General features: G+C 49.2%; 1 protein-coding gene across 2 annotated transcripts in view; it reads left to right on the top strand.

Moving 5' to 3' along the window:
• Window positions 1–9711: 9711 nt before the first annotated feature.
• The window catches only part of ABHD2 (abhydrolase domain containing 2, acylglycerol lipase), a 42885-nt gene continuing 37718 nt past the window's right edge, over window positions 9712–14878 (top strand). Inside the window, exon 1 of one of the 2 annotated variants that reach the window (XM_030013749.2) lies at window positions 9712–9798. The gene's annotated coding sequence lies outside the window, so the exon portion shown is untranslated. Of the gene's footprint in view, window positions 9799–9913; window positions 10377–14878 lie in introns of those variants that run through there. The other variant, XM_041123483.1, reaches the window with a different exon arrangement.

Raw genomic sequence — 14878 nt, 5'->3', positions numbered from 1 at the left:
GGCTCAAGGCAAGCTCGCAGCCTGATTAAACATCAGAGCCCTGATGGTGTTAATGCTATATGAATATGTAACAACACTAATGAACTCTAAGGAGCTGGGCCACGGTGTTTGCAAGGAGCTCAGAACCTGTCTTACTGGCTGGTGAAGAAGAGGCAGTTTGCTCATTACAGCACACTCCCCTCCTGCCCATCCGTGCTGGGGAGAGGCTCTGCCCAGGTGGAGGCCTTATTAATTTGTTAAGTTGCCTTTTGATCTCTGTATCTCAGAGCATAATGAGAAGGTTTGAACTCTGCCCGTCCCACCCTCTCCGTGCCTCCCACTTGCTCTGATCCCCCAGAGCCTGGCAGGCAAGGGGAGATCTGCCACAGCTCTGGGATTCATTTCTTCCTGAAGAGAGGAATATTTGGGGCCTTTTAAGACACACTCCAGTAGCCACCTCTATGGCTGGTTGTAGCAGGAAAGCACAGGTCCCTGCACACCTCCCTCCCTCTCGCACAAATGCCCGACCCCGTGGGGGCATCCAGGGTGATCACACCTCAAAGATGGCTCCTTATTCCCTTGGTTTCTGCAGCCCAAAGCGGCTCTCAGAGGCCACCTGGAACCAGTCGTGCCCCTGTGTGGGGTGGCTGATGACCATCGATGCAGGACGTTGGCTCCTGTAGGACCTCTGCTCTGGGAGGAAGCTCCTGGTGCCCAGTACCTTCAGCTGGAGCTGCTGCAGGAGCCCCTGTGCTGGCAAAGAGCCATCCATCCCCCCTACCCTGAGACCCATCAGAGCCTCGCCCTTGTAATTCAATCTCTCTCCCATCTTGGACGGATCCTGCACCTCTGGCACGCCGGTTGAAGCTCCTTCTCCCTCGCTTCCTCCCCCTTGGGCTGCAGCCTCCAGAGCCGCTGCGGAAACCGCAGCAGAAGCTCGTTTGGCACCGAGGTCCGTGTCCAGGAGAGCCGGCTCAGCCGCTCAGTCACTCCTCTCCCATGACTCCTCCTTTCCTCAAAAGGAAATGAAAACAAGCTCCAAGCCAGACATGTGTCCTGAATGAAACCCATCTGTGAGAGCCACGGCCATGGCCCGACCGGGGCTGTTGCCTGGTCAGGGTGTCAAGACCCGCCATGGAGGAGCGCATGTAGCCAGCCCCAGGGGCAGCACGCACATGACATGAGGCCGGAGCAGGGGACGCCACAGGACTGCCGGACTCGCTGCGTCCTCCCCGAGCGCTCTGCCTGGGGCTGTGCTACCTCTTGTCTCAGCAGCGACAACAGCTCCCAGGCAAGAAGCCAGCTGATAGCTCTGCACATCCGCAGATGTCTCCATACAGTTTCCATACACACCGTTTGGAGAGGTGAAGAGCTCCTTAGCAGGAACAAGAGTGTCCTGAGGGGCAGGGGTATCCACCCATCCCCTGGCTGCTTTACAAATTTCCTCCAAATGAGATTTCCTAGGTCTTAGTTTTGCATCAGACCCTTGTAAAGTCTCCCAAGTGTTTCTCCCTCCCTGCTGGGAAGTTTATACTAATGTGTTTTTAAGACATCCATTCTGTTAGTCATACCCCATATGTCCTCTGCAATCACCCCTCCTTCTCGGTGAGATCTCCCACCACACCAATTACCTTGCCCAGCCTCCACTGGAGCCTTTATTATAGCATGAACAGATTTGCCTTCTGCCATCAAATCCGCTCCAGGCATTTTCACATTTCACTGTTCCCTCTCACCTACTTGTCCTGCCCCACGGCCCAGTTGATACTGGATGCAAAGCCCACCTATTCTGCATCCTCCCCATGGCTCTTGGAGGATTAAACAGCCCCAGCTCCAGTGCTGAGTCCCCACTTGTTCCCAGCTGGAAATGGGCTGCTGCCCTGACAGCCCCAGCAGTAAAACCAGTGGCTCTCGCTGGAGACATCCAGAGTAGATACAGTGAGTGAAACCATGTCGATTTCACAGCCCCTCTTAGCTCCTAACAGAGCTTTGCATCTCGCTGGAGCATTCCCTTTGGTCCATGTTCTGGGCCAGATTTGTTTGCGTCTCCTGGAGATGTTCCCCAGGGACCTATGGATGCAGCCCCAGCACCTCCTTTGGTGTGCATGGTGGGGCCAGGTCAATTATTAAGGGCTTGTGTGGCAACCCATGTCCAGTTTAGGATGCTTCCTTCCAGTCCTTGCTATCCCACCTCAGGCTCGAGGAGGAAAACAGGAGGGAGGCCACCTATATCAAGACCTTATGTGACTCATTTCCATGAGCAGGGCTGGCTTCGTGGGCACACCACACTGTACGGATGCTGCTCACCTCAGCGAACACCAGAACCTCCCCATGACCCAGAGGTAGGTGCAGTCCCTTTAGGGTAGCTGTGAAATGGGGCTCCTTTGCAGTCTTCCTCCTCCTTTGTCATGTCTGCATCTTCTCACTTTTGGTAGGTTGTCTTCTGCAAGACCTAGGAATGTAAGAAAACATCTACCTGTGCTTCTTCCTCTTCTAGCTATGCCTGCACATTTGCCTCACCTGCTGCAGGCAGCCAGAGCAGTTTTGCCAGCAGTGAGGGCAGTGACCCCACAACCACAGCTTCGGGGCGGCAGTGCTGTGTTTTGCAGAGCACGTGCAGCCCCACACAGGAATCACGTTCACTCTAGCTGCCTGCAGTTAGCTGGCAGGCTTTCCAGGGAGAAGTGATCTGCTCAGAGAGCTACTTGTTTGGGAGCATGTCGTGTTTTTGCCTGGACTTGCAGCTGCCTGTCAGCCGCTGTACAAACACAGCCCTGTCTCCCGTGCCCCCCCTTTCGTGTTGTCTCTCTCCTCAGCTCTGGTCTTTGCTGGGCTCAGGATTAGCCACACCTCAGCTGGGTAAACAGGAGCTGATCCTGCCCCATCAGCTGAGGGCTTTTCAGCCTCAGCTACCACAAGCAAGAGGTGGTCCTTGATTTTTCTCCCAAGCAAATCTCCTTTTCATCATTCAGCAGGTCTGAATCTCTTAATTGGACAGAGCAGCTGATATGATCCTCTGCATTGGTTTCATCTTCTATTTTCTTTATTTTTCTATTTTTTTCTTTATTCTTCTATTCTCTGGTTTTGTTCCACTCAGCTTCCTTCTTATCTTCTGATCTGTTCCTCATTTTCTCACCCCTTTTCCCCACTCCTGTCTCTGTCCCCTCCTTTTTGCTTTTTCACCCATCTGAGGAAAGCCACCGTTTCTGTATGTCACCTTCTGGGAGCTAACTAATGAGCTAGATGGGGCTGATATTTTAGTCTGAAAAAGCCTTGGAGGTTGTTAGTAACTACAGCCAGCACGTTGGTCTTCATCTCAGCTCAAAGGCAGCGTTTCCTGCAAATTTTTACCTGCCTTTGAAGGGATGCTGGGCGGGGAGGGAGGACACCCATTCCCTGCAGCACAGCACCCTCTAGCCTCCGCTGGGGCAGCAGCTCTTTGCTGATCTGGAAGGAGGACCTCCACCACCATCATTCAGCCATGCATCCTCCCAGTCCTGCAACACTCCCTACATGTCCAGCCCTGCGTAGCTCCAGCAAAATCTTTCTGCGGCATTACTGCCAAATCCAAGGATGGACTTCACGGGAACTTCGGGGATCAGGATCTTAAAGCTGGTCTGTTCTGAGCAGACATGGTAAATCAGACATCATTTCCAACAGGCTGAGACACCAGCTTTGCAAGGTGGAGCCTGCAAGTGAGCCATGGTGGTGTCAGCCCAGACAAGTGATCATTACACAGTGCCAGCAGCACTGTTTATTTCCTCCAGCCCATGCAATAATTTAAGTCGGTGGTGGTACAGGCAGGGTTTTCAAAAGGGTAGTGCTGCTCCTGTGAAGCCAGGTGAGGTCAGCTGGAGGAGTGGCATGGAGTTGTTATCAATTAATGTGTATAATATGATTGAAATAACCAGGGAGCTGCTAAAGTCCTGTACACAAACCCATCAGTTAATATTTACAATAGGGAAACAATAAGTAGACATGATTTAGGGTTTAGGAACTAACTATTAGACAATGGGGCTTTATGTCTATGTCAGAAAAGGTAATAGATTGCTGTCTGATCAACAGACCTTGTTGTTCCTTGTTGGAACTGCCAAGACAGAGTTAGAAGTAGGTAAAAGGTAATTCCTACAGGGGGAGATCAGGACCACTGACTCATTGACCACCTATTCACATGACACCACCTACTCAAAAGAAGACAATGAAAGAAGAAGACAGAGTCTGCATACTAATTTACATGAGAGGCGAAGAAGAAAGAACCAATCATTAAGGGAAATAATAATGAATATGTATTACTTAAGTGTATAAATGTGTGAATCTTGGAGACAAAGGTGTGCTCTCTTCAGACAGGCACCCATTCATGCGCATCAATGAAATTAATTTGAAAACACCTCGACTCTGTGTGTTATTGGCTTGCACACTGGGTAAACAAACCCAGTTTGAGGGATAACAGAGTCAGTGACGGCAATAGCTCTGCAGTTGCTGTGTTTTCTTGGGAGGCTGATCTGCAGCCTGCCAGGTCCTTGTGCGTGGAAGAGGGTGGTCACCCCCAGCTCACCTCTGGATGTGGCAGCAGACCTTCCCCACTTGGCTGTGATTTCCAGTGCATCTCCAGGAAAGGATCTGGCAGATGAGGGTGCTCTGGATTAGCCTTTCATCCCAGCCATCCCACTGCTCCTTGCTGCCTCCTCCCCACCTCCCTACCCCCCAAACCATAGCCCTGTGGTTCCCACCAGCCTCATCCACAACCCACCTCCCCTCATCAAGCCTGTTTCCTCTCACCTCCACTTTCCTTCTACACCTCCAGGAAAGAGAGGTCTGGCTCTCTGCATCTTGACACCATCACCCTTTCCCCCAAATCACAACCGTAACTGTTTCTTTCGTACTCACCCTCATCCAAACACAGTTGTTTGCTCCTTACCTCCCAGACCTATCTCGATTCCCACTATTTTGGCACAAGGCAGTAGCTTCCGCCTCCACTCACTTTATTTCCGTAAATATTGCTCTCTAGAAAGAGTCTCTTCACCATTCCTTAGGCAATACTAAAACTGGATTTTTACAGGGGGCTGATGATCCCACTGTTAGGTTCACTAAGCATTTCAATTTGCAGGACTGCAATGCTTCATTCTCCTCATGTACCACTACTTCTGTGGCAACTTTTCCAGAGGAAGTATTTCACAAGCAGCCACTGAAAAAAATGTGGCTTTAGCAGTCTCCCTCACTGGCTTTCTGAGGCTGGATAATCATAGTCTTTCCAAACTCCAACCTCAGGAACACAGTATAATGGCAAATGTCAGACAGACCATTCAGAATTACCAGAAGACAAATAGTTTCCTTGATTCAGTATGACATCTTGGAAACACTCCAGAAGAAGCTCATACATCCTTCTGGCTTTACTACATTCATTTGTTCCAATCCATCCTGCTTTCCACCAGACATACCTCCTCTCCCTGCTCTTGCTGCCTGCCAGATACCTGCTGCTCTCACACAGCCTCCCCTGCACATGACCCCCCTGCTTGTGCAGATGGCTTTAGGGGCAGGTGCCACACCAAAGCACCACTTGGCTTCTGCAGCTGTCTCAATTTGCCAAAATGTGTGATAAAGGGGCAGAAATGGCTGCAAGCGAACAAGAGGTAGCATTGGAAGTGGCTGCAGGGAACAGGTCTGCTCAGCCTGGCAGCTTTTGGTGCAAGAGGTAGCAATTTCACCTAACGACTCCCTGGAAAATTCAGGAGTGTTGTGGTACAGATTCATCTCAGGGAGATAGAGACAAATCCTTCCCCTAGAGCACTAAGTCTGCTTGTGGAGCCAGGAAGTGTTCAAGCACCGTGGAGCATCCAGAAGCAGGACCAGTGGCACTGATGATGCCGGGGATTGGTTTTCAAAACCTCTTCCTCCAGCCAGCAGCTCTGGCTGGGCGTGGGGTAAAAGGAGTGAGCTGGCTGTCAGGAATTTGTGGACAGAAGTGGCAGAGTACGGCCGGTAAAGTGCTCATCCCAGCAGCATTTCCCTTTTGGCCTAAAGAATTTGGGAATGCAATAGCCCATCTGCTCTGAAATAATCAGTGAAGCTCCCTGTATTAGTAGTCAAAGCCCTCTTGGGTTTAGTAGAAAAACAAAACCGAAAAAAGAGTCAGAAAGTCTCTAGCAACTGCCATCAGTCATAAGAAGAGATGAGAGCCTCTGATCTACAGGGGACAAAAAGGTGGGCAGCAGCAACCCAGTAGGGCTGAGGTTAGTCAGTTAAGTTCTATAATTAGGAAATAAATAGCATGCTAAATAAATCCAGAGCAGAAGCTTTTGAGGAGGGTGACAGAGCTAGAAGTTGCCAAGGAGCAGCTGAATGAGAATGTGATGGAAAAGTACTGAGCAGGTGGGCCACGTGCCACCTCCCTGGCTGGTTTGTGTGATGCAGCCGTTCTTCCATCCCTGGCACTTGTCTCCTTACGTTGTCAGCTCCTCAGGACAGAAGCTAGTCTATTTTGAGATCTGCAAAGTGCCCATTGCGCTTTTAGACACCATTTTCAGAAAATACGTAAGAGTCCAAAGAGCGCTGCACATCCAGATCCAACAGGCTCTCAAACAGCATGGCTCTGCAGCCTGCAAGCCAATGCCTCACTGGCACTGCAGGGAAGGCAGAGCAGGTAAAGAGGAAAAAGCATTGCCTTTCCATCTGCAAAGGTTTTTTGTGCTCACACGTCACTGACAGGCATGTAGCTTATTTTCAGCTGGCAATCAAACCGCGTCCTAAGAGATGTTTTTCCTTTTGCTCCTGCTACACTGGCAGAGATCAACACCCCAGTGTTTCCTCCAGCAAAAAGGTTTCCTCAGAGGTGCGAAGTCCTCAGGAGTCCTTCAGCACACAGCGAGTTTGCTGAGCAGGAGAAAAGCTGGGCCAGGGGAAATGAAGCAGAAAAAGACTTTGAGTTTCTTGCGGCAGCAACAGCCAAAAGAGAGAGGAATGTGAAGAACAAAAGGTGGCTGTCACCACGTTGTTGCATGGGGGTGTCTCAGGCTGGCTCAGCACCACATGGGTGTTCTCTCTGCCTGGTACCTTTCCAATTGCTGGGTTTAAAAAGGTTAAATTATCATCAGCCTTTTTTTGGCCTCATTGTACAGAGGTAAGTGCCTGCCCAAAGCACAAGGCAAAGCTGTGTGTTTTTCCTGTCCCTACGGTTTCCAGCACATATATTTGGCCTCTTTTGCAGTAGCCACATTACTCAAAGAGGGATCCTCCTGTCTCCGAAGCATTAGGGTGTTCCTGGACACCCCCATTCCACTTCTCTGCAGTAACATCAGACAGAAGCATCTGTTGGGCTGGAGCTGCCAAATCCCTCCCCAGGAGGCTGGGTATGAAACTCGGCTCTTCCCAGCACCCTTCCTTTAAGGGATGGTTTGGGCTACTGCTCAGATGGCATTTCCTGAGCGTGAGCTGTTTGCTGCAAGAGGTACAGCCTCCCTCCTGGCTCTGGGCCAGAGCGCTCCACCTCCCGCACACACCACTGCTCCCAACACCAACCAGCCCTGCGGTGCTCATCATCACACCCGCTTGGCCGCAGCAACGTCAGCTCTCTGCACACTCATAGGGAGGGCAGCTTCCTTTACAAGCCAGGGCTCGCAAGCTGTTTTAATAGCCCAAAACCGGGTTTGTATTCATAAAACACGCTTGCTCCCTCCCAGCCATCTCTGCTCCCACAACCGAAGTGCAGCTGGAACCCCCCAACATTGTCCAGAACAATTGACTTGCGCTGGTTCCTCCTTCCCTTTCTGGAGATGCAGCACCTTTTCCACCACATCCCTTCTTCTTGCAATAGGCAGACAGCTCAGGATCTGGGCTCCCACTGCCATAGCCACCTGTGAATTTGTGCTACCACCTCTTCAATGTTAGTCCTCTCAGGTTCTCAGCTTTCATTCCTCACTGATGTATCCGAGCACCCCTGATATAAAAGACCACCTTATGTTTCACTTTTTCTCAGCAAGAAGTGGGCAACTAAGAGTTTTGGTTTGCTTTGTAACGGTGTGCTTAAGAAAGCTCTCTTCTAATAGCTGAGCTTCTCTCAGGTCAGAGAAATCTCCAACAGCCTCAAGGATTTAAAATAAAAGCCTTGCCTGGAGGCTCAGCTCCAGTTTGTGGTGTGTTTTCCTGCCTGGATCTGTGTTTTCCTGCCTAGATCAATGGTGAGGAGCCAAGGTACACCTGGAGTCAATTGGACTGCAATTTTCTGTAATCAAATTCAAACACATTCTTCAAATACTTAGTTAAGAGGCTGATACCGGAAGTTTATCTACTAAGCTTATCTCGTAGCTTGATCATAAACATAACTCAGCTGCCTTCAGACATACCAAGCTTCAGCCCAGCTGAGTTCCCAACTAATTTAGCAACCACCATAAACCCTGGGTATTTTCACAAGGTTAATTAAAAGCTGAAGATAACGAACCCAGCTCTTGTTTAACTGAGTGGTACGGGATCACATCAGTAGCAAGCAAAGAGGAGCGCTTGCCATGGAGCTGCTGTTATTTCTGTTCTGCCACGGCCATTTCAGCAGTCCCCTCTCTGCCCTTCCTCAGAGCTCCCTTCTTCACTGTGACTCAGTCTACAGCAGTTAGTCATCTCTCCAGATACATAACTCTCTGGAAAATGTGACTTGCTCCTTGAGAGCTTTCTCTACGTAGGAAGCTCCAACTCCCAGTAAACAGAGGAAACAAAGTGTCTGAAATCAGGGAAAGGATTTTTCCATCTAGTTATATAAAGCAACCATTAACATAGCTAGGAACAGTTCATGTTACTTAGTAGCAACGTAACATGTGGCCCTTTTGGGAAGCTACGAGAAAAGCAAGTTTATAAACATAGTATTGCAGGCATTTGTATTATTTGTTTTCCTCCAGTGCCTTCCAGATGTGGCAGGCTCCGTCTACCTCCCGGCAGCTTTTCCTGTCCCTGTCACACATCCCACTTGGTGGGAGGAAACCAGGCGGGCACTCGTGTGCCTCTGAGCGCCCGGGGAGAAGACCCCTTCACTCCTGCTGGCAAGGCCCTAGGTGATCCCAGCTTGCACCCCAGCGCCAGGTTTGCTGCACAGAGGTGGCCTGGGGGCCCACAGGAAACAAAACCAGCACGTTGAAGGCCCAGCCACCATTTGGAAGGCCCTACGACAGAATTCCTAAATAATTTTTTATTGCAACGTGTCATCATGCGACCAGTATTCAGCACCTGGGCTCACTTAGATGGATTATCAGCGGCCTTTGCCACACTAGCGGGGTTTTTGGCTCTCAGGACCAAGCCCCACGTCACTGAGGGGTGAACGTGCACCTCAGCTGGAGCCGCTCCGCAGGCTGCCTCCCCCCCCGCGGCAGGGGTGTTGGCTCCGGCAGCAGGAAGCGGCCAGGGGCGAGGCTGGTGCTTCACCCTAGCTCCTCCCGCCGCTCCCCGCCGCCCCGTCGAAGCCCCGCTCTGTCATGGCGGCACTAGCCGCGGCTCCCCACAGGCGCCGGCAGCCCCTCCCCGTCCGGGGACGCCAATCACCACCCTCCGCCTGACTGAGAGGCACCCAAGCCAACAGAACCGCAGTGTCCCGCCCCGCTGCGTCTCCACCAGCCAATGGCGCCTCTGCAGTCCGGCTGGAGCGCGCTCCCACCCTCAGCTCGCCTTCCGGCCAATCCGCGCGCTGACATGGGCGGGAGCGGCAGGGCTGCGCGGCCAACGGGAAGGCGAGGGCGGTTGCTAAGGGGCCGCGCGTAGCGGGGCCGGTGCAGACGGGTGGGAGCGGCGGCGGGAGCTGCCGGCGGTGGCGCGGCCGAGCCGAGCCGAGCCGGGCCGGGCCTGCAGGTGAGGTCGGCGGTGCTCTGGCAGCCCCTTCCCCGCAGCGCGGCGGCGGCTGAGCTTCCCTCCTTCTCTCTCAGCAGTGTGGGGCCTGAGGGGGCGCGGGGCGTCCGCTGGCCGTCCGGTCGCTGCCCCGCGGCCGGGTCTGCGAGGTGCTAAGTGGTCAGCGGTGCTCCTCTCGCTCCGGCCTCAGGCTCCCCGTGCCCGCCCAGCCGCCTTCTTTCGGTTTGTTTTCTGCAGCAGGCTTGCCCTATGTCTTTATTTCCTGGGGTGGAGGTGGGGGTAGCCCTGCGGTGGGGTTCAGCCTGGCCTGGCTGTGGTGACCTGTGGTCTGGTCGCCTCCCGGTGCCTCTCCTTTCGGCTCTTGCCGGGGTTGGAAGGTCTGTGCAGCTGGGGGTGTGGTGATGGCCTTTCCCCGTTGCCTTGTGGAGGTGTGAGGTTGTGCAGGGCAAGAAAAGCAGTGGTGTGAGCAGCCTGTGCTGATAGGGAGTGACGGCTGAGGTGGGAAGCAATCCTATGCTGCTGGGGAGCTGAGTGTGGAGCAGAGGTCCTGAGGAGATGATACTTGTGTGAGTTAGAGCCAGGTGAGTTCTGGCTGATGTCTGTCAGGTCACACTGCTCCCCCTAAATGAGGCTTTTCTCCTCTGTTACTCATGCTCCTAGGTCCTGACACTGCTACTAGCATTTTGCAACAACTTTAGACTTCCTTTTGTTGATGTGTGCTGTATACCTGCTTGTTAGCCTGTGTGACAGGACTCTATGCACTCCATTCTGCAACTTCATGTATAACTCGTGATTTACTCCAGCACAGGATGGGTATATGTATCCGTCACAGTTGACGTATTCCAGCTGGTGAAATCCCTCACCTGACACTAACTTTTTAAAAGAGGTATGTTAGCAGCAGCTTTATTGCCACAGTTGTGGTTGGAGGGACTGCATTCTGTAGTTGTGCTCTCATGCAGGTCTCTTCAGAGAATTCATAACGGCTTCCTCTTATTGTGGAGGCACAATTGTCACTGGTGTGGTAAGTACTAAAGATTCCTGCCTCCCTCTTGCAGATTGCTGTTTGGCTTCCACAGCACTGGTGCCTCCTTCTGTAACAAACATTTGTGGCTTATTAATTAGCTAACTGGTACAGTGTGTTCAGCTTGCATGCCTTGTTTATCAATGATTATCATGCTCAGCCATGTTTGTAATATTGCTTAGGCTGACATGTTCTAGTCCCCACCGATATGGTGTTTGTAGAACACACAGTTCAGCTGTTTGCATTTGTGATATCTCATTTTCAGACCTTCTTTGATAATGGTAATTTCCTGTGCAGGGTGTTTTGTTATTGACAACTAGTCTTTGGTGGTTCTGTTATTATCTTTTCTTGGTTCATCTACTTGCCTTCTTTCCTAGATGCTTCCTTAGTTCTCATATTACAAGAGAAGTTTGAATAAATTCTCTTGTTTCTTCTTGGATCAGTGAACATGCAGCCTTTCTTATTATTCTAGCCATCGTTTATTTTGGTGTCAAAGTCAAGAGTAAGAACGGGAAGGATTTTTAAAAAAGAACTAAGAGCTAATGTTTGGGTTCTTCTATTCTCCTGCCTTATTCTTAAAAATAGTTGTATTTCAGCTTTTGCATGTGAGGTCCCCTGTGTTATTGAGTGAATTAGCTGCACAGAGGATGAGGCTGACCTAAGATTGTGCTAGACTGTCTTTTCTAGGGGTGGAAAAGATGTGGAGGTTAGGGATAAAACCTTCCATCTTGCAAAACTGTTTGTGAAAAAGTTAAACTTAAAAACTAATTTGTTCTACTCTTCTTGTAAAAGCTATATTTTTCTATTAAGGGAATGAATAGCAGCTGAGTCTCTTAGAGTTTCATAAAGCTGCATTATTAAACTTGTCATGTGAAAACCCAGAGATTAACGTGCTGAAATAGTCACTGTTCTGGGATGTGATATTGGGCAGGAAAGGTGGCAGAATAACATCATTTGTCCTTGACACAGGCATATGGAGAGGTTATCCAAATCTCCTAAGTTCTAACTGTATTTTTAGATGTAATTTGATGTACTATAGAAAATGGTGCTTTAGAGCTGTGATTCAAACCCTTTGTAGTTGTAGTTTAACCTCACTCAATAATGGAAATGTCCTGGGTGCTGTTGGATTCTCTTTGCTCTGTTACTCCCCTTTCTTGTTCTCTATCTCCGGCCTCTTCATCCTTACTTTCATGCTGCCAGCTCTGGCAGTCAACTTGTCAATAAAGAACAGGATTTAGCAAAGTCTCTAGTAGGGGTGTGTGTTCTGGGGTCTTTGGTGCTTGTAATTCCTGTTGAAAGATGCAGAGACCCGCCTGAAACTGGTGTTTTGGACTTTTCAGCAAAAGTCTAAATCATCATAGTTTGGCTAGTATATTGGAGTCTTCATCTACGCTTTTGAGTTTCTCTGCAAGATCGTATTTCACAATGTGTTACAGCACTGAATTGCTGTTCTTAATGTGTACTATAGATCAACTGAACTTCTGTGCAAGTATTTGCCCTTCTTCAGCCTAAATAGCTTGTGAAGATTAAGCTTATATGCAGTTAAAAAAATCTGATCAAACTCAGCTGATCGAGTCCAGTACCAAACAATTGATTTAATTTCAGTGTGCAAGGGCAGTCCGTCCTTATGGAGAGCAAAGTCCTGCTTGCCCAACATATGTGGGTGGCAATGATGCTAACCTAGTCAGGCAGCTGTCTTAGCCTCTTTTAGCTCTAGGAAGGCTTGTGTGTCCAAGGGCTTCTCTTTTCTCCAGCTATATCAGTTGACTTGATAATAAAGATTGTCTCTGACTGCCAGCCTTACTCTGCCAGCATTAGGCAGCAGTAATTCAAAATGTGCAAAGCAGTTCTGTACAAAACAGGTGCTTGAAACTTCTTTATGCCTGTGCTCTGTTAGAGGTAATGGCAGTGGAAGGAAGCGTCATACTTTGCAATGTACGGAAGACTTTCATCTGTATCTCTAGATTGACAAAGAAGTGCCGTTGCCTAGCACTTACTCTGCTGTTGAGAAATGCTTGAGTTTCTCGTTATCATGGGCTCAGTTTGACTAAAATGGCAATGACAACTTCCTCTGCTAATATGGACTGAGCTCCTGCAAACACCAAAGCCTTCTGAAACTTCTGATGTACTAGTTGCTAATAATTGAGCTACAGCCCTATTCAGGGCATTGAGTACTTAGTGTAATATAGGCTCCTTATGGAAAGGGTCAGCTCGGATGAGTGACTGGCTGCTAGTGAGGGGTTGGTTCACTGTTCAACAACTTGTCCTGCTTCTAAACTTACTTACATCTTCAAAGATGCTTTTGCATAGAGATGCAGGTTCCAGAAAGATTATGCTGAGGGTATTCAAGCCTGGCTGTCCCTTAACTGGAACACCCAGTTCTGTGAAGTGTTGGTTGGGCATATGTGACTATGAAAGATTGCGCTAAGTGAAATAAGCAGATGCACAGTCATTTACAGTGAACATCCTTGTAAGAGGTAAGGAGAAAATGTCCTAAGATGTGTGGCTGTAATATCCCTGACCTCGCACTCAGATTCAACAGGAGAGTGTGCAATGTAGCTCTTCAAACTTTTGAGTTGCTGGTGACTGCTGTAGTGCTCCAAAACCTTTGTTTTAATCAGCATTCTGATAAAACTTGAGTATTCTGCAGTAGTGGTAGCTGTGTGTTGGTCAGGTCCTGTCTCTTTGTATTTGGTTCTTTCGTCCTGAAATGTTGTTCCTTCATTTTTAATGTAATTATGTGAATTAAACTTCCTAGCATGAACCTTCTGTCTGTCATGGACAGACTGAGAGAATGACTCTGCAAATCTTCTGTACTGCTGTGGAGCAGAGCTGCTTGTTGGGGTGGGGGGGAAGCAAGGTGTTTGAAGACCTCAGAGTGAAGTGGCACCTCAGCTTTTGATCATGTTCAGATATAGGTGTTTTCAGACTGCTTGAATTGGACCAGTCTTGAATAAAGTTCTCTTAGCTGTCTTAACTTGTGCTTTGGTGATAGGTGGTCTTTCCCTGCTGTGCACCTAATCTGGTGTGGAGCATGCTCCCCACTTACTCAGCTGTGCACCCTGTAGCTGAGCAAACAGCTGTGATGTGCTTGGACTTTGGGCTGCTCTTCTGATGTGTACATCTGAGCTCTGTGACAGGGTGGGTATGGAGGGGTTGGAGTCTGAGGGTAAATGAGGCTTTAACAGTATGATGCTGTGTTTCAAAATATAGTGAAGGAATAGAGCATACTTTTGCATGGGGGTTTAAGTCTGTAATGCAGTTTGTATTAGCTCACTTAGCTATCTGTGGCTTGATGCTAGTAGCATATTGCCTCAACTACTCAGCATGGATTGTTGGGTTTTCTGCAATGTGTTTATTCCACTTCTTCCTTTGAGCTTAATGCTGCCCACTGACACAGGGTTGTCCGGTAGGTAAGTGACACCTGCTAATGCTGTAAGACTGTGGAAAGGTGTTAGCCAGTATTTCTTCTCCCTCAGTACTTAAAAGTAAGCTTGACCTCTTCTACAAGGACCTGAAGCTCTGCCCTGTAGTTCCATAAGGCAGTGAGTAGTTAGGGTGTGACAAAGTCCTAAGTCTCTGCAGTAATTGAATAGTTATGTTTGCTTAAACAACGTAAGCCTTTCCTATAAGATAAGATGCAATGAATTGATTTCTGTGGAGTCATCAGAGCCTTGTCTTGTCTTAATTTAATCTTGTACATCAGGTGTGTGCAATAAAAGCTAATACAGTGTTTTTCAATCCATCTGTGTCAAGCAGGAACCAGATAAGGTAACATACAGGGAGTCTATATAGCAGCATTCTTAAATAATACACAAAAGCTGCCTGTCATGCAGTAGAACAATTTTGAGCAGTTAAAATTATATTGTGAAGAAACAAAAGCAGTTCCTGTAGTCAGAAGGAAGTGAAATTCAAGGCTCATTTGTCTCTAAATTGGCTTTCTTGGGGAAGTGAAAGACCCAAAGAGTCTTTGGCCCTGTTGGCTATGGAATTATTCTCAGGTGCTTTCTTAAGCAAGCTGCCTTGGCTTGTACACCCAGCCCTCTTAGGTGCTTGGCTTCT

This window comes from Aquila chrysaetos, chromosome 5 (assembly GCF_900496995.4).
Source record: "Aquila chrysaetos chrysaetos chromosome 5, bAquChr1.4, whole genome shotgun sequence".
Taxonomy (NCBI): domain Eukaryota; kingdom Metazoa; phylum Chordata; class Aves; order Accipitriformes; family Accipitridae; genus Aquila; species Aquila chrysaetos.
The sequence above is the reverse complement of the archived record's forward strand: the minus strand, read 5'-3'. Positions and strand labels throughout refer to the sequence as shown.